This window comes from Aquarana catesbeiana, linkage group LG06 (genome assembly GCF_042186555.1).
Source record: "Aquarana catesbeiana isolate 2022-GZ linkage group LG06, ASM4218655v1, whole genome shotgun sequence".
Lineage (NCBI taxonomy): Eukaryota > Metazoa > Chordata > Amphibia > Anura > Ranidae > Aquarana > Aquarana catesbeiana.
Genome location: NC_133329.1, coordinates 345445901 through 345466714, shown reverse-complemented (window position 1 = coordinate 345466714; position 20814 = coordinate 345445901). Strand labels below are relative to the sequence as shown.

The window sequence follows — 20814 nt, the reverse complement described above, 5'->3', positions numbered from 1 at the left end:
GCACACAATTGTCTGCCAACATGAACATAGGGATGTACTACATGGAATTTCAACTTTTGAGCGCCACCCTTTGGGCACCTTCTGCTAATGTCGTGTTTGGTGAGCATTGGTTCCGAGAATGCGTGTTTGTACTTTGGACTTTTGTGTGATGGACTTGTGTACACACGATAGGAAATTCTGACAACAGACCGTTGTCTGCCGAAAATTTACTAGCCTGCCATCCAACATTAGTTGGCCAACAATTGTCCGATGGAGCGTACTATCCGCCGAATTCTAGGCAAACAGTCTGTCTTCACACAATTCCTGGCCGAAAATCTGATCTTGTGTACGAGGCTTAACTCTAGCCAAAATAAAAAAAACGTTTTGCCTATAGTTTTAAAAAATGGTTGGGAAAACAAGTCTTATGCCGCATACACATGGTCGGACTTTTCGACCGGACTGGTCCGATGGATGCCAACGGACCAAATCCAGCGGACAATCTGATTGTGTGTGGGCTTCAGCGGACTTTTCCAGTCGCAAATCTGACGGACTTTAGATTTGGAACATGCTTCAAATCTCTACATCGTAACTCCGCTGGACCCAGAAATCCGCTCGTCTGTATGCTAATCCGACGGACAAAAACCCATGCTAGGGCAGCTATTGGCTACTGGCTATAAACTTCCTCATTTTAGTCCGGTCATACGTCATCACGCACAAATCCGTCGGACTTTTGTGTGATCGTATGTAGTTAAGTCCGTTCATTATAAAGTCCGCCGCAAGTCCGCCAAAAGTCTGTCGAAAGTCTGTCGGACGGGCTGTCGGACTTTTGTAGCTGAAAAGTCCAACCGTGTGTACGCGGCATTAGTGAATTTAGCATGCTGGGTTATTCTGTTTATAATAGTGGTATAAATTAGATTACCCAGGGCTTTCTTTCCAAGTACGCCAAGCACCAAATCCCTCATTTATATAAATTCTGACATTAGAAGGAAACCTGAGGCTTGACCTGCTCTCTCCTGCCTCCTATACCTCTATACTGATCCAGCAATATGATGGGAATCTGCTTAGCCCAACAAAAATTACAGGAAGAAGGGGCATGTGGACCATCCATAGTGTATGTCATACATTTTGTCACTTAAATCATTATGTTAGTAGGACACAGGCGGAGTTAATTTATGGATACTGTGAAATTTTGTGGGGTTTATGAATAATAATCTATCCAGATAGCAAGGATAACTTGCCACACATTAGTGGCAGTGTTGAAATGTAAGTCTTCTTAACTTGCTGCACATTTTTACTGGTAAGTTGTACACTTGCAAAGCACTTGAAGCACAAGTTACTTGCAACTTTTACAATTTGTAGCAAATTTGCGTGGCAAGTCTCTAGCAAGAGCAAAGTTGCAGCGGTGAGTCTACAGCAAGAGCTTTGCAAGTCTGCAGCATGAAAATTCAGCCACAGTGACCCCTGTGGTGGGATGACTATTGCAGAACTTGCAGTAGACTTGCAGATTGTTTGCAAAGAAAGTAAATCTGGAGTCATGCAATGCGAACTTGCTGCACTTGTGAAGCCTGACAAGTCTAGCAATAGCTTAGCAAGTCATTTTCATACTTGCAGCACAATTGCTTGCAGTATCTGGGCACACCTGTCTGATACAGAGCAGTACTGTCACCTTCCCTTTTCCAACAGAAGGACAGCACTGGCTTCTTTCTCCATTGTAGCAGAGCCCACCAGTGCCCATGAGTTTATGTTTACATCTGGGCAGATTTAACCATCACCATTTTACCACGAAGTAGCTACACCAGTTCCGCTGATCTCCATGTTTTAAGTAAGATTGTCTATCTGCTCACTGGCAGTACAAAAATAAATAAATTAATAAATGCATGCCCCTTATACTCACCTAAAGCCACAGTCATATGACAACTTCCAAGTCCTTTCTCTTTTCTTTTTACATGAAGCAGGGTCCTTTTCCAGGTGGCCACGTCCGGGGTATCCAAGTAGTGGCTTGGGTGATATGAATACTTTCTATTGGCTGTTCAGTGGTGGGGTCCCCTCAGGATCCAGAAGAGGAATCTGCAGCAATAACGTTAGTGCAAAGGGACTGTCAGGGACTGGCCGATGCAGGCACATTTCAATAGCTGGATTAACGGTCCCCCAAACCCCTGAAATGGCGCTGGCAAGGGACCTGGATGGCATATTTATGTAGGTGTAGAAAAAATATGACAGAAATGAGCAGCAAAATTGCTTGCAGCACTTTTGTAAATAGGCAAAACCAGTGGAATTTACAGATTATGGGGGAAGTGTGTGAGAATAAAAAAAATCAATTTTGACCTCTGATAAATACATCCATTTGTCATCCCTCTGCAGCTAGGTGGTAGTACTTCACTGATCTGCAGTTTATGGGGACAAAGGTGATTATTGGATAAAGTATGTATTGGATAAATGAGTCTGTAATATTGTATACATGGGAAAATACAGACTGCAATTTTAAGATGGAACGCTTTCATAGCCTACCATTAAATTTAGGACTTTAAATGATGATACATATATGCGCTTTCAATAATAAAGTATGCTCAGCATTCATTGTACAGTTTGCAGAAGTATTCACTTTAGCTAGGAAATAAACATTGTACATTGAAGGGTTATACATGTTTTAGTTCTGTATAGTTCTATTTTTACTTCCAAAAAGATAAATGTTCTTTTTTTTATGTTTTTTTAATTTTTTAATTTTATTTAGGTATAAGGTATGCTGTGCCAAAATCAATGTTTTATAGTTGGTGTCATGACTTGACAAAGTTTGGGAACAACGGTCTAGGCACTACCAATGGTGTATAGGTTTTGATGCTCCTAGAAACTTTTATGTTATACAAATTTTTATATTTTCAATAACATTACAGTCAGATATTGCTGAACTGTAAGAAAACATATGCCATAGCCACTCCAGTCTTTATCCTGGGGCACTTAAATCTCCGGTCATGACTCTTCCCGGGGAGCATTATGGAGCAGAAGGTGCATATATTCACTGAATTAAATATGTATGAAAAACTAATGCTTTGTAAAAGCTGAGCTCCCACGCCTATCCTAAGTATTAATGGTAAAGTGAAATAAAAATAATTTAAGCAGCACACCCTATTTAATTGTATTACATGGATACACATATCTAGCTTTATGTTATTAGTATTAGAATTCAAAGGATATGGAAAAACATCCAACACATTTGATGAAAATTACAAAAATCATAATGTAAGGAATGGGAAATGAAATCTTTAAAGCAAAGATAGGGAAAAAAATGTATTTACCTTTTCACTGGCTTCTGCGGTGCAGGGGGTGACATCATCCTCTGACCAGATTCCTGGAAACTCCAAATCTCATGGGAAGACATTTCAGCATAGTGCTGGGAGTGGCTTCTTGGGGAGATCTGAAGTCATATACATTCTCCTGATGTCACCGGAAGGCACAAGCCCAGGTAAAGGTGAATATACCATCTATTTTTCTTTTTTTTTATTACACTTTTTCTGGTGGTTATGCAATGGGTAGTGGGGAAAAAGTAAACAGTGGCTTATTTTTTAAGGTCAAAGGTCCACTTTAACCACAACCGCATACCCCTTATGGACCAGAGGAAGTTTTACATTTACATTTTTACAGCTACGGGCCTATTGATTTGGCAATAACTATGCCATAACTTATAATACAGAATTTATATATACAGTACATTGTTTTTTTCAGACAAATGGTTTCCTTTGGCAATATTGATTTGCAAAAAATATTCTTGTAATGCAATTAACAGGCAAAAAAGTAACAAAACAAAAATAACATTTTCTACTTTGACCAATGATTGATATGAAATAAAAAGTGTTTTTATGCCTTTGACAGGGGCATTAAAGTATAACTAAAGGGAAAAAAAGAGGGATTAGAACACCTGTTAGTTTTTGATGTTGTCTGTGCCCCCGTTAAGGAGATTCGGGGGAACAGAGACTCCCCCTTCATCAGGACTGTTTGGAAACATGAGATAAAAACATAACAGGTATATAAAAAAAAGATATACAATCAAAGTGGGAAGTAGCAATCAGAGAAAATGTTTTCCTAATGTTACAGAAAAGCTCAAAATACTGTATAAGAAAGACATATGCATACATGTATAGTTAGATAGTATATAACTACTATGTAACTACTACTAAATATTAGTATGTAATTATTACTAAATATTATTATTATTTTTTTTTTTCCATAAAAGATTTTATTAAAGCAATTGTACATACAACTTTTACATTTTGTTTTACATATGTACAATATACAAAAGAAGCTTCCATGTTTTATACAAAAATGCATAATCTTACATCTTAAGTCATGGAAAATCGAACAATATGTTTTATTTATTACCAAGTGTAATTTTTTACATTATGATTATGTATATATATATATATATATATATATATATATATATATATATATATATATATATATATATATATATATATATATATATATATATGTTATTTAGAAAGTCTTGTAATTACATTCGGTATAGTTGGATTCTGAAATATGGATACCCTTTTTTATGACAAGTCTCATCTCACCTGGTAGCGTTAACATTTAGAGCATTTGACTTGGTTTAGCTTTGTTCAAGATAGAGTTGGGTGTCTATGAAGGTTTATTTGGCCCCGAATGGTTAGTTATGATGTTTGTGTGATTTTCCCTTTAGTCAGCTTATGATATGGTGATCATAGGAAATTTCCCGTGTGTGGTGTTTAGAAAGGGGACTTGAGTATTGAGAAACGGGAGAATATGATGAGGTGTGGTTCTAGAAAGGGGACAGTGGGGTAACTAGGAAGGGAGGGTGGGGGGGGGGGTCTGAGGGCTGCTCTTCCATTGTGTGCTTCTCCTTCCGTCCCGCACATTGTGGGGAGGAAATACTGTGGATTCTAGTATTGTAAATGAATCTGAATTGTTGCACTTTATGTTGGGAATAAAGATTTATAGTAATCTGTTGTTTTGAAGTGGTTCCCACAGGCCCAAGTAGTTGTGAATTTTTGTATGCGCTCCTGAGCTATAAGAATCAGTTCTTCCATTACTGCTATCTTGGATATTTTCTGTAACCATTCCCTAATTGTGGGTATGTCTGTTGTTCTCCAATGCGTTGGGATGCAGAGTCTTGCTGCATTGACCATATGCATAGCCAGGGATTTAAAGTACTCGTGTTTGGATAGTGTAGTATGATGTAGTAGATATTGAACGGGGGTGAAGTTCAAGGTGTATGTGGAGACTTGTTCTATGATGGAGTGCACCTCCCTCCAGAAAATCTGGATGGAGTCGCACTCCCACCAAATATGTATCATGGAACCTACTGCTTTTTTACATCTCCAGCATACATCAGGTATTGACGGAGAAAATTTGTGTAATTGTGATGGGGTCCTATACCATTTAGTTTAAGTATTATTTTATAATTGATACATACTAACTATACATGTATGCATATACAGTAGTACCTTGGATTACAAGCATAATTCATTCCAGAAGCATGCTTGTAAACCAAAGCACTTGTATATATCAGCAAGTTTTCCCATAGGAATCAACGGAAACTCTGATAATTAGTTCCAGTGTCACTGCTAGTGTATGCAGTACCACATGTGGCCAGAGGTGGGGGGTGCCGGAGAGACACTCAAATGCTCGGAGACCACTTGGAGATGCCCAGAGACACTCGGAGATGCTCAGAGACACTTAGGAATGGAGAGTTTCCGAGTGTCCGAGCATCACCGGCACCCCCCGTATCTCTGGCCACATGCGGTACTGCACAGCCCAGAGGTTTGAATCCTGCTTATCTTTGCGAGACAACGCTTGCAAATCAAGTCAGGCTTTTTATTAAAAAATGCTCTTATTGCAAAACGCTCGTAAACCGTGTTACTCGCAATCCAAGGTTTTACTGTATCTTTCTTATACAGTATTTTGAGCTTTTGTGTAACATTAGGAAAACATGTTCTCTGATTTTTAATTTCCACTTTGATTGTATATCTTTCTATATGCCTGTTGTTTTTTATCTCATGTTTCCAAACTGCCCTGATGAAGGGGGAGTCTCTGTTCCCCCGAAACACATTGGCATCTTTTTTTTTATTGTTGTTAATTAAAAATAAAAGGTTTTAATATCTGCATCTACTGGCACTCTTTTACTTTCATTTCTTCTCAAGCATATGTGGAATTGACCATAAGGCCGTACCCCGAGGTAGCAGCTTTGTGATGTCCTTGGTTAAGAAAGACTTATATTGGAAATTTCACAGAAGCAAAGGTGGCAAGATTTGAAAAGTGATTGAATGCAGAGTCCAAAGGAGAGATTAGAGTTCAGGATTACATGAGGAAAGGAACTTATTTTGTGCTATTGATCTTGACCGAAGAGTCATGGAAGTGGGAATATAATGAAGGAGCGAGTGAGGAGCAGACAGATTTGGGTGTCTTCAGCATAGAGGTTGTATAGAAAGCGGAGGAAAGCTATCAGCTGACCCACGGAGGAAGTGTAGAGAAAGAATAGAAGGTGTCAGAGGACAGAGCTTTGGGGGAATAGGAGAGGAGGGAGATTGTAGGTGACCTGAAAGTGTGCTTAGATAGGTAGGAGGAGAACCAGGAAAGAGCAGAGTTTTGGAGGCAATAGCAGCCAAGTTTTTTTTTTTGAGGAGGAGTGGGCAAACATCTCTTTTCACATATTGTACTTTACATAATAGATTGATAAACTGATTTTTTTTTTTTTTTTTTTACAGACGCTGTATGCCAGCACCAATGCAGCTTGCCAATTATATTATAGTTGAAAAAGTATAGCAAAAAAGACCAAAACAGGTAGCGCATTCTAAAGTCACGATGAACAATGGTACGTTGCAAAAGTAAGCAAAAGGCACTGTAGAGAAATAGGTTTCTGAAAAATGGAAAAACATACAAGCTGTATAGTTGTCAAGGAAACAATGGAGCTTAAAGAATTCTATATGACAATGCTATCACTGTGCTGTAATATAACTATACGAGCTGTGAATACTATGCACACAATTAAGTAAACTGTTTCGTATTTGTTAAAAATTTGAAAGCTTTCCCATTTCACACACAAGGATGCAAATCATTTAATTATAATAATCTAAAAAGGAAAGTACTGCATGGATCCAGACTACCAACCGTGGTTTAAAAGAGACAACACATTTTTCAGCATTCTTCATTCTTCATTTCTACGTTTATAGTTGGTTACTTTTCTGCCCTTTCACAATTCCCGATTTCCCTGTTCATGCTTGGCACTGCCCATTTTTTCCATATTCTACTGGAGTCAGCCTGAGGGTCAGTTCACACCAGAACACGGTCATAACGCACTGCACCTGCGATCTGTAACGGGTGTCAGTGCAATGGTTAACACATTCCAAACGTCCAAACATAGATCGCAAACTACCATAGCGCATGGTACAGAAGTACCATGTGATCCAGTTGCTCTGTGTTTTGTAAAGTAGTGCACGCATCACTTTTTCTGTGGTCCGGTGCAATTCCAGGCCATTCAGATGAATAGGATGATACAGCACTGCAAGCGGATCGCATGGTGTGTGATTCATGTTGGGATCTTACCCTGAAAGTTGGGAAAAGGACAAGCAGTATGTGTAAATGTGTGATTGAGATCACCCAAGCCTTGCCTAGAAGTGGTTTTGCTTGGTTTAGCCAGAGCGGAAAACACATAATTCCCCTACTAGTCTGATGAAGGCCTTTAAAACAGAAACTGGCTTTTCCCTCTCCTACCGCAAAGATGTAGTAGAAGCGGGGTCAATGAGCAAAAGAACAGGTTTACTTTAAGGTCCCATCAGTTATAAGATTAAAGCATATTTAGTGTTTGTGCCTCATTGGGGAAACTTCTCTTTTCTTTCTGTCCTGTAGATGCAAAAGGAAATCTCGATAGAGCGTGGAAGGTCCTCTTAAACCACTGTAACTACAAGTGTCCTCATCTGGAGATTTCTCCTCTATTCCTGTTCCCCTGACAATTCAAAATTTTGGATTTTCAGTCCCAGTGATACTTACTTAAAGAAACAGAATATATAGGTGCCGATACAAAACATTTGCACGAGTACTTGTACTCGTGCAAATGCTCCGATACTGAAACCTTCAGACTGACCTGTTTGTAGTGGAATTTCAAAGCCTGGTATGGTGAGATTTCGTTCAGCGGTTCAGGTGCCATTCCAGTCCGAATTGTAGTGTATGAGATTAGAGATCGCACAGGACTCTTTTTCAAATCGCACTGTGGCCAGCCCGCACATATGTGAACAGGCTGTAAAAACTCACTGAAGCACACATGAAAACTGATGTAAAACTGATGTCTATGCAAGTAAAATCTGTGTGGTTTTTCATCAGTTTTCATGCATGTATGGTGTGAACGGGCTCTAAAAAACTGTCACGTGACACTAAACATAGGTATCGGAAATTGGTATCAACGAGTACTTGCGAAAAAGTATTGGTACTTCGTACTCCGCCTTAGAAAACCGGTATCGGTGCATTCCTAGTAAGAATCCATTATTTTGCATCACATGGCACCCATCAATGGATTTGGAATAATCTCAGAAGCATTTCATAGTAATGTCAAACTGATGCCATCAACACAAAACCTTAGTTTAAATGACGCCCTACTATGGGATCAGGCCATTTATCGCGATGTTCCAGTCCAAGACTAATGGAGGCTAATGTACCGCCACAAAACTTAAGAAAAGCAAATAAATTCAAACTTAACTGGAGAAATGTATGTAAATGCACATGAAAGCCAAAGATACACAAGCATGGTTTTATTTTATCTTGTGGGCTGAACTCTGAATGAACCAGAGTACTTCTACTGTGACACTAATATAAGGAAACATCTTAGAGAAGAATTCCTGCTTTTTATTAAGTGGGAAAAGGCCAGCTTTACTGTAGGTGTAAAAAAAAGAAAAAACTGAATATTTAGATGTGATTATATTCAAGCCGCGATAACGATTATACAATTATTATTAACTGTGGTATAATATAAGACAGAAGCAGTTAAAATGTAATCATTGCTCCCCTGTTGTTACTCATTAGGTTTCTATAACATTATGTCTATTTTGTAACATTTTACTGGAATAATTCTAGGTAAAATAAATTACTATAAATGTTCTGTGAAGTGTTAATCCTTTAATTATTGAGATTTCCAATTTGGGTGGAAATCAGTAGCCTGGACCATCTATAGACTTCCATATTTTGGGGGTTCTTGACGGTAAAAAATTCTGCAGTTTCCAGAAACACATTCCAATCCTCACGCACTCATTGACTTTTCATTTGTTTTATTGGGCAGAAAATTCAGAGGCAGGGCCATAACATCACACTTTCCACCTTGTCCAATCAGAGAATGCTGTCCATTCACGCAACAATACTCAGGTAGGCCATGGCGTTTAAATTGTGCTCAATTGGTACTAAGAGCCTCAAAGTGTGCCAAGAAAATATCCCCCCCACCATTATACCACCACCACCAGCCTGAACTGTTGATACAAGGTAGGATGGATCCATGCTTTCATATTGTTTATGCCAAATTCTGACCCTACCATCTGAATGTCGCAGCTGAAATTGAGACTCATCAGACCAAGCAACGTTTTTCCAATCTTCTATTGTCCAATTTTGGTAAGCCTGTGCGAATGGTAGCCTCAGTTTCCTGTTCTTAGCCAACAGGAGTGACACCCCGTGTGGTCTTCTGCTGCTGTACCCCATCTGCTTCAAAATTTGATGTGTTGTGCATTCAGAGATGGTATTCTGCATACCTTAGTTATAATGAGCGGTTATTTGGTTTGAGATGATAGAAAGGCATTCTCCTCTTAACAAGGCATTTTCATCCACACAACTGCCGCTCGCTGGAAATTTTCTCTTTATATATACAGTATCTCACAAAAGTGAGTGCACCCCTCACATTTTTGTAAATATTTTATTATATTTTATTTATTAAATTTATTATGTAAAGTAATGAGTGTACAGCTTGTATAACAGTGTAAATTTGCTGTCTCCTAAAAATAACTCAACACACTGCCATTAATGTCTAAACCGCTGGCAACAAACGTGAGTACACCCCTAAGTGAAAATGTCCAAATTGTGCCCAATTAGCCATTTTCCCTCTCCGATGTCATGTGACTTGTTAGTGTTACAAGGTCTCAGGTGTGAATGGGGAGCAGGTGTGTTAAATTTGGTATGGTTATCTCTTTCACTTTATCATACTGGTCACTGGAAGTTCAACATGGCTGCTCATGGCAAATAACTCTCTGAGAATCTGAAAAAAAGAATTGTTGCTCTACATAAACATGGCCTAGGCTATAAGAAGATTGCCAAGACCCTGATACTGAGCTGCAGCACGGTGACCAAGACCATACAGTGGTTTAACAGGACAGGTTCCACTCAGAACAGGCATCACCATGGTCGACCAAAGAAGTTGAGTGCACGTTCTCAGCGTCATATCCAGAGGTTGTCTTTGGGAAATAGATGTATGAGTGCTGCCAGCATTGCTGCAGAGGTTGAAGGGGTGAGGGGTCAGCCTGTCAGTGCTCAGACCATACTCGGCACACATCATCAAATTGGTCTGCATGGCTGTCGTCCCAGAAGGAATAAATAAGAAGGTGTCTCACACTGATGGAAAAATGCTAATAAATGATAGCTGCTGCCTCCACCATGACACCTACCTCAGTAGGGTCTAGGTTTTTCTATTAAAAAATGTAATGTGGTTGTGGCACTGCTCTGCAGTAGTGAAAAAGCCTTAAGTCAAACATGTTAATATAATGATAATCTTCAATAAACCACGCAAATATTTATAGTTGCACGTGTCACTTTATGTTTATTTTAGCTTGTGAAGGTTTCAATATTAGGTTATTTAGCATGTGTCACTTTAGGCATGTGTTTATTAGGGTTTCAACAACAGTTGTCCAAAAGACAGTCATTGACACCCTCCACAAGGAGGGTAAGCCAAAAAAGGTCAGTGCTAAAGAGGCTGGCTGTTCAGAGTGCTGTATCCAAGCATATTATTGGAAAGTTGAGTGGAAGGAAAAAAGTGTGGTAGAAAAAGGTGCACAAGCAACAGGGATAACTGCAGCCTTGGAAGATTGTGAAGCAAAGGCCATTCAATAATTTGTGGGAGATTCACAAGGAGTGGACTGCAGCTGGCTTCAGTGCTTAAAGAGCCACCACACAGATGTATCCAGGACATGGGCTACAACTGTCACATTCCTTGTGTCAAGCCACTCTTGAACCAGACAACGTCAGAAGTGTCTTACCTGGGCTACAGAGAAAAAGGACTGGACTGTTGCTCAGTGGTCCAAAGTCCCCTTTCCGGATGAAAGTAAATTTTGCATTTCATTTGGAAATTAAGGTCCCAGAGTCTGGAGGAAGAGTGGAGAGGCACAGAATCCAAGTTGCATGAGATCCAGTGTGAAGTTTCCATAGTGACGATTTAGAGGGCCATGTCATCTGCTGGTGTTGGTCCACTGTGTTTTATCAGGTCCAAAGTCAGCACAGCCCTCTACCAGGTAATTCTAGAGCACTTCATGCTTCCCTCTGCTGACCAGCTTTATGGAGATTCTGATTTCATTTTCCAGCAGGATTTGACACCTGCCCACACTGCCAAAAGTACCAATACCTGGTTTAATGATCATGGTATCACTGTGCTTGATTGGCCAGAAAACTCGCCTGACCTAAACCCCATAGAGAATCTGAGGGATATTGTCAAGAGGAAGAGGAGAGACACCAGACCCAACAATGTAGACAAGCTGAAGGCTGCTATCTAATCAACCTAGGCTTCCATAGCTCCTCAGCAGTGCTACTGGCTGATCGCTTTCATGCCATGCCGCATTGATGCAGTAATTCATGCAAAAGGAGCCCCGACCAAGTACTGAGTGCATACTGTACTATACATGGACATACTTTTCAGTAAGCCAACATTTCTGTATTAAAAATCCTCTTTTTTATTGGTCTTATGTAATATTATAATTTTCTGAGATAGTGAATTTTGGATTTTCACCAGCTATAAGCCATAATCATCAAAATTAAAAGAAAGAAATGCTTGAAATATCTCACTCTGTGTGTAACGGATCTATATAAAATATATGAGTTGAATTATTGAAATAAATAAACTTTTTGATAATATTCAATTTTTTTGAGATGGTTCTTATGTGACTACTGTGCCCCACAGAGATGTAGCCAGAGGAGGAAACTATACAGCACAAAAGGAGACACCAGCATCCGATACTCCTGGAAGTGTCGAATGTTGAACATACTTCAGCAAAGGTTAGAGCTGCAAGGAAGTGGAACAGATAAGAATTCATCATTTTATTTATTTTTATAAATAGCAATAGAGTTGCTTTAAACTGTATTTATTAAAGGATAACCTAATAACATAAATTAAATTTATTGCAGCTTACTAGTCCTTAGCTGTGGCGGTTGCATAAGTTTTCTTTTTTTTTTTTTTTCACAGCGCTTGCTTTTTTCAGCAAGTACAGAAAACATCTGTTGATTCTGGCTGAATTGCAGTATCCTTTTCACTTCCTATCAACAACACTGGTGATGGATTAGAACACCTGCCAGTTTTTACTGCTGTCTGTGTCCCCGTTAGGAAAATTCACCCTCTCTTTGTCCTGTGTACCGTTATCACCGAAAGTGGAAGTAAAGAGAAAATCTGAAATTTTGGGTTGTCCTCAGAACAGTAATGCCCCGTACACGCGGTCGGATTTTCCGACGGAAAATATGATAGAACCTTGTTGACGGAAATTCCGACCATGTGTAGGCTTCATCACACATTTTCCATCGGATTTTCCGACACACAAAGTTTGAGAGCTTGCTATAAAATTTTCCGACAACAAAATCCGTTGTCGGAATTTCCGATCGTGTGTACACAAATCCGACGCACAAAGTGCCACGCATGCTCAGAATAAATAAAGAGATGAAAGCTATTGGCTACTAACCCGTTTATAGTCCCGACGTACGTGTTTTACGTCACCGCTTTCAGAATGATCGGATTTTCCGACAACTTTGTGTGACCGTGTGTATGCAAGACAAGTTTGAGCCAACATCCATCGGAAAAAATCCTAGGATTTTGTTGTCGGAATGTCCGATCAATGTCCGACCGTGTGTACGTGGCATAATAGTGGGGAAATTTTCCAGTGGGAACACTAGTCCTAGTGACAAGCAGGAATTCCCACATTTTAAAAGGGATTTCCTCTCATTTTCTGTTTTGGCTATGGGACAGGAAGTGAGGGAAATCTCCCTAATGGGGAAACAGATGGCAAAAATAAAATGAACACCAGTTTTAACCCCCCCTTACTCTATCCAAAAAAAGTAAAAAAAAAAAAAAAGTTTCGCATTTAGGTCTACTTTCAGATAAAAAAAAAATGAAAAAAGGTTGATTTTAGAATCACTTTAACAGCTTGCCGACCAGCCGCCGTCATTATACTGCGGTAGGTCGGCATGATCGCGCAAGCCGTCGTAGCTGTTCTGTTCTGTGAGGAGAGACAGATCATGAGTTCCTAATAGCTAGAAATCACAATTTGTCATTTCTTCTAGGTCAATGCTCTCCCCCTACAGTTAGAAACACAGTTAACCCCTTGATCACCCCCTAGTGTTAATCCCTTCCCTGCCAGTGACATTTTTACAGTAATCAGTGCATTTTTATAACACTGATCGCTGTATAAATGCCAATGGTCCCAAAAATGTTTCCGCCACAATGTCGCGGTCCCGATAAAAATCGCAGATTGCCGCCATTACTAGTAAAAATAATAATAAAAATGCTATAAATCTATCCCCTATTTTGTAGACGCTATAACTTTTGCGTAAACCAATCAATATACATTTATTGCGATTTTTTACCAAAAATATGTAGAAGAATACATATTGGCCTAAACTTTGCTTTTTTTAAAAAAAATGGGGATATTTATTATAGCAAAAAGTACAAAATATCGTGTTTTTTTCAAAATTGTTGCTCTTTTTTTGTTGATAGCATAAAAAATGAAAACCGCAGAGGCGATCAAATACCACCATAAGAAATCTCAATTTGTGGGAAAAAAAGGATGACAATTTTGTTTGGGTGCAGCGTCGCACGACCGTGCAATTATCAGTTAAAGTGACGCAGTGCCGAATCGCAAAAAATGGCCCGGTCATTCAGCAGCCAAATCTTCCGGGGCTGAAGTGGTTAATGATCCCAAAAGAGACCCCGGAGTCATTTAAGTCCATTTCTAACAGATTATAAAACACCTCCTGTGTGTTTACATCAGAGTGCTGGCAGGGTGCCAAGAGCTGTTCTCATAGAAAAACCTAGGGCTTGTGTTATGAATTTTGAAAAATTAATTACTCCACAATGCTTGTAGATATAGGAGATTAATGAAGGCTTGTATTAAAGGACTTCCACTGCACATTGGGAATATTTAAGTATACCATCTGGGCACAGGTTCACTTCAATACTAATAGGAAAATTCACTGCCATTAACACATATTCCAGTAATTAGCACATACAATAGGTTGTGTACAAAAATCAGACTGGAGTGCTTAAAAGTCAGGGCTTAGAATTTATTCCCTGTACATCCTACTACTGATTGACAATTTTAAAGCTGAACTCCAGGAAATGCAATTTATTTATTTGAATATTTTCTATGTAAAAGTAAAATAACTCTAATCTTGGGTCTCCCATGTGTAGATGCTGTGGCATTAGGTAAAACTTGTATTTTCATTCATCCTGTATGCTACTACAAGTTCCAAACCTCTGGCACTGATACTTCCAGTTCCAGTACAGCTGTAATACAATGAGGATTGAGGGTCATTCTGTGATTGGACGAGGGGAGATGAGGGGCAGAAGAACATCGCCATCTCCCCTAATCCATTCACAGAGCACCTTGTATTCTGTGAAAAGAATACAAGACATTTTGTGAATGAACAAGGTAGAAAGCAACCCACTACCATCACTGCAGTAGAGTTGAAATTGTAAGTTTGAGTGCAGGATGTGCAGCACTTATAATGGAGTATGGGTTAATCCTATACGCAGCAGCATCCACACATGGGACACCCATCATTAGAGGTCATTTATTTTTATATTGCAAAAGTAAAAAAAAAATTGTTTTCAGGAATTTAGCTTGAAGTACCTTATATATAGAAGCAAATTTCACACAAAAGGCCAGTTCGAATTCGGGCTGATGTAGTTGATTATTGGCATAATCCTTTGTAATGTGAAAATATATAATTACAACATCATCAGATAATCATGAAGTAATTGCAGAAGACCAAACAAGTGGCTTTAGCGGCTTTGTGGCTTTATTGCCAATAATAAAGCGTACATAAGTGGTGCTCTATTTTTCTGGTCCGTTATGGTGTAAAAATGGACAGATGGGAGGAAGAAAAAACAAAGACAGGTGGGGAAGTATAAAAAGGAAAATCTGTGCGATTCTCTGACTAGTCCAGTGCAATATTAACAGGAAAGCAAGATTTATTATTTGCTAACTGTAGGAGGGTATTATACAATACAGTGTTAATGTACATAAAAAGCAGAATCTACTGCAACACTCTTAATATTTTAACAGCCTGGCTAAAGGTTTTAAAGTGCAACATGAGTCTCAGTTTTTTTTTTTTTCCTCTATATAGTCATGTACAACTTAAAGTGGATATAAACCCTCACATATACCCAGTGAAGTGAACAGCCTTAGATGATACACAGAGATGAAATAAATCCTCCTACATAGGTTTACTTGTTTAACTGCAGCCTTCTCGTCTCTACATCCCTTCAAAGTGTTAAAATCCTTATGCACCTATGAGTAGTACAGTAGTACAGAGAAGGAAGTGGAGAACTGTAGTGACAGCTCTGAGATACAATGTGAGAGCTGATTGGAGAAAAGGGACACACACCTCCCCTCCACATAGGCAGAGGAATGAAGGAACATACAGAGCTGTATTCTGAATAGACAAGCTGTGTGCTTATCTCCCTCCCCGACACAAATTTTTAGGTCACATTATCTCATATGTTGGACTTTGCAAAAATTACTCATGCTACAGAGGAACGAAGCACCAGAGAGAAATGACACTTAGAGCTTTGGAAAGAGACAAGTAAACACTACAGATATATGTGCTTAGTTCAAATTTCATGACTGCGGTTTACAACCACTTTAAAGAGGACCTTCACTTCCCACGTACTCTTAAAAAAAAAAAAATTCCCACTTATCTTGTCTTCTGGGTTATCCCAAAAAGCATACTCATGGGCCCAGAAAACTCAGTGCTGTCCTGCTGTGATCAGTTGCTTAACACCGGGTAGCGCACAGGGATCTCCCTTTCTGATTTTATCAGAAACAGGCGGTCTCTTCCTGGCTCAGACAGCCAGCCTCCTGATAACGGGCTGCCAGGTCTGCCCCCCTCTGGCCACTGTGTTGAAAATGATGCCTTATGGGATATGTAGTGTGATATCCCAGAAGGTTTCAGGGGTGGAAGAGATGTCATTCTCAGTTAGGCCAGAATAGAGAAAGTGTTAAAGTGCAAGTTCACCTTAAAGTGGATGTAAACCCAATGTCATCCTTTCTAAACTACTGCCATAGGGGTTATCTATAAGGATATACATGCCTCCTGCATGTATCTTTACCTGTCAAATGTCTCCCCTCTGTTATGAGACCCGAAAAACTGCAGATTCTGTGGGTGGGTCTGTTGTCTGGAGCTCGGTGGGTGGAGCCGTGATGTCAGTAGATTCCCCGCCCACCTCTACACTCCCCTGTGTATTTATAACACTGAACTTCTGCTGAACTTCTGCTATGATCTCTAACATCCAGTGAAAAGACAGGAAAGTAACCACATGACTTCAGCATGCCAAATCACGCTGAGGTGTGGAACAGCCAATCCTTGCAGAGCTGCTGAAAGGAGTGGGGGAGGGAATTAAAAAATACTGCATGTGTCTTAGGCTGTCACTCACAGCAAGGGGGAGTATTTGACAAAGTTTTTCTCAGTTTGTCAAGATTTTTCTCACTGAACAATAAAAGAGGATTGCTCAGAGCTGGATTAACTCTGTGTGGCAAGACTGGGCTCAAATGATAGGAAATCTTATACTCTACAGTATGATATAAAAAAAAAAAAAAAATTTTTTTCGGGTTTACATCCACTTTAAGTTAGGTGAACTAACACACTACACACCCTCCCTACACCCCCTTCCCTGTCCGTTGCATTTACCTCCATGGATGATTAGCTTTTACCTTCCACGCAGCTGGTGCAGTGGTCCAGGGATTTGAAAGTCATGGTCTTCTCCCCCCCCCACCCATTCCTCAGGTATCCTGGGACATATCCGAGAGTTTCTAAAAGGCCAGCACCGGCATGTGAATGTTTTGACCAGTTCTGGCATCCCTAAGGAAAGAAGAGGACGAAGATTGCAGCTTTCAAATTCCTAGACTGCTGCACCAGCTGCTTGGGCAGTGAAAGCCAATCATCCACGGAGGTAAAGGCCGCGGGGACCAGAGAGCATGTACAATGTTAGTTAACCTTTTCATTTTTGTGAAAAGGTGAACCTACACTTTAAACCTAGTTTTTTTTTGTTTTTTTTAAATCAGCTTTTCAGATTATGCTGGTTGGGATGGAATGTTTTGTTTTAGGTTTGCAGTGTTTTGTATAAGTGAAGGTCTGCTTTAAGATAAACTATCTGAAAATAGCAATGTTAAAGTATAGGCTGGCTGACCTAGTAGTGAAAAGAGTCACTTGTTGCCTATAATTGCTCTTTGGGCTGTGATCAACTGCAACATAATGACTAGCAGATCTCACCATCTCTGCACCCCTCAAAGCACAACAAGCACACATGGCTACACACATGCACACTAACAAAGCATTAGCATACTGTTATAGTTTTTATATCTTACAACTAAATAGCATTGTAAAAGTGACTTAAGGAGCCAATTACTTTTTCAGTGGACAAAATTGGATGTACTGAATAGAAGCCTTGGGCAGCAAAAAAAAAAAAGAATGAATCTACACATACAGAGAAACGTATAACAAAATATCCAATAAAGGCTTTTATATGAAAATTTGGAAGTGTATAGATTAAAAATGCTCACAAAAGAAAACCTTGTTGTATTAATAAACATATTGTTTGTTGCTTTTGGCTGTTTTGGTATACATTTTACACTATTAGGCTTAAGTACACGGGATGTTTTACAATCTCTCCTGAACGATTTAACTTGACAAATAGTAACCGACGTTTAAAAACATCTGTTTTCCGCGTTTACGTATAGAAGCGTTTTTTTTATTCAAATAGTCAAAAATTAAAAATGCCTGTAAACAAAACAGGGTTAAACGCGAGTTACCACATTTACAAGCTGTTACAGGCATTTGGCGTTTCAAATGCCTCTGAACATCCGTCCTGAATGCATTTTTTTGCTTTCCAAAAAATGCTTCTAAACTCAACTGCCTAGAAACTACTATAAACGACCCTGTGTACATGTACTGGTAAGTTACCATAGAGCAGAGTTCAGGGACAGCTGAAAAAAAACGCCCAACTGCTCCTAAACGTCCGTTTACCAGCAGCAGTGTACATGAAGCCTTAAATGTAAAAATAAATTAGTTTAGATAATAGCCATCAAGAGAGAGAGAGAGATTTGGGCTGACATCTAAAGCCATGTTGTTGGAGAGGTGGCCCACTAGATTCCACCCACTCCTCTGATGAAGACAATATACCATATTCTTTAGGAAGCCACAGACCTATGATGGCCCAAACAACAGCTCATGTGTATTGTGCCACCTGACTTGTCATTCGAGAGCTACTTGAAAGGGGTTAGAACTATTTATTAAAGTCGGGCTCCAGTCTCCATAATCAATTTTTAACAAAGAACTCCCCCCATGATTATCATTACCCTTTCATGACTAAGCCTATTTTTTGACATTTGGTGTTTACAAGTTAAAATCCATATTTTTTGCTAGAAAATTACTTAGAGCCCCCAAACACTATATATATTTTTTAGCAGAGAATCTAGAGAATAAAATGGTGATTGTTGCAATATTTTATATCACACGGTATTTGTGCAGAAGTGTTTTAAACTCAACTTTTTGGGAAAAGGGACACTTTCATGAATTTAAAAAAAAACAAACAGTAAAGTTAGCCCAATTTTTTTGTATAATGTGAAAGATGATGTTATGCCGAGTAAATAGATACCAAACATGTCACGCTTTATAATTGCACACACTCGTTGAATGGCGACAAACTATGGTACCTAAAAATCTCCACAGGCGACTCTTTAAATTTTTTTTACGGTTACCAGGTTAGAGTTACAGAGGAGGTCTAGTGCTAGAATTATTGCTCTCGCTCTGATGATCGTGGCGATACCTCACATGTGTGATTTGAACACCGTTTACATATGTGGGCGCGACTTCTGAATGCGTTTTCTTTGCTGCGTGAGCTCACGGAGAGGGGGGCGCTTTAAAAATTGTTTTTCTTTTATTTTTTTATTTATTTTTATATTTATAAATTGTGTTTAAAAAAAAAATGATCTCTTTTATTGCTGTCACAAGGAATGTAAACATCCCTTGTGACAGTAATAGGTGGTGACAGGTACTCTTTATGGAGGGATCCCTCCTTTGTACTTCAAAGTATTCAGATCGCCGTTTTTGTATATTGTATATTTTTTTAAAACCGGCACCATTGGCAGCCGAGTAAACGAGAAGTGACGTCATGACGTCGCTTCCGTGTTTACTATTAGGAGGCTGGAACGAAGCCGCTTACGGTCGCCAGAGGAGGCGGATTGGTGATCAGGCCTCCCGGTGGATCGGGAGGCCCGGTAAGAGCGGCGGGAGGCGACGGGAGGGGGGGCGTCCCTTCCCGCTCCTCCGGTATAACAGCTGAGCAGCTTTTATCCGCATCGGTTGTTATACCTGGAAAGCCGATCACCGGCTCTAAAAAAAGAGTACCCGAAGAAATTCGGTGTGGCTGACTACCCAGCATGCACCTCCCGATCTCGCACCTGTGCAGTAATGACACTGCATGGTGCAGTTGATTGCCGGGTTTCATATTGTATTTAATTACCACAAGATTTCATTAGGTTTCCCTGGTACTCCTGGGATAGAGGATGCGGATATACCAGAAGTCAATGGGAATCACCTACTGACATCATCGCCTAGGCGGCCGGGATAGGCAGTGCTGCCTGAAGATATATAAAAAAAAAGGTACTTAGAAACAAACAAAAAGAAAAAAAATTCCATTTAGCACTGTATACCAGGGGGGCATTGGAAACATTGTAGGTTAAAAAAAGACTGGAACTCCGCTTTATCTGCTGCCTTGTTATAAACAAGACTATAAAGTATAAATAAAGACTGTACTGATAGAAATAAGGAGGCTGCCATTGCCAACCTCCTCCTCAAAAAATCTCTGACTTTTTGGGCAATTTGCAAAGAAAATGCACACAGATTGAATAATCAATTTATGAAAATCAATTGGAAAAAATAAAAAATAAACTTTGCTTAGAAAATGTTAACGTTAAATTTGCATATTTGTTCCAGTCACGGATTTAAAAAGGCCATTAGTTTGGTATGACAGCAATATAGAGAACATTTTCACAAGGGAAAGACAGCACCAGCAGCATCCATGTTTTTCTTAGTACAGATTTCCTTTATGAATACAAAAGGTACAAATGAAAATTATCGGGACTTCATACAATAAATAACAAAGGACACTGGTGATGCTATCCAGTGAAATGTGATGATGCTTAAAGCAGGATTTCTGTAAGCCCGCAAACAAAAATGTATTATCTTGCTATTAATCAATTCTCAGACATGGTGGCTGCGCTAATTTGTTTACATGGTGAACCAGCCAGCAAGTGTTATTTTTCATCTTCCTTTAACAGATCAAAAGTGGCAGTTTGGTTG

General features: G+C 39.4%; 1 protein-coding gene across 15 annotated transcripts in view; it reads right to left on the bottom strand.

The window, feature by feature from the left end:
• B3GALT1 (beta-1,3-galactosyltransferase 1) overlaps positions 1-20814 on the bottom strand; it is a 477862-nt gene that overhangs the window by 162167 nt on the left and 294881 nt on the right. For 2 of the 15 annotated variants that reach the window (XM_073633987.1, XM_073633985.1), the window contains exons 1-2: positions 3273-3588; positions 1874-2046 (exon numbers count right to left, since the gene is read on the bottom strand). The exons of 12 other annotated variants lie outside the window; for them this stretch is intronic. The gene's annotated coding sequence lies outside the window, so the exon portion shown is untranslated. Of the gene's footprint in view, positions 1-1873; positions 2047-3272; positions 3589-20814 lie in introns of those variants that run through there. One more of the 15 variants, XM_073633988.1, reaches the window with a different exon arrangement.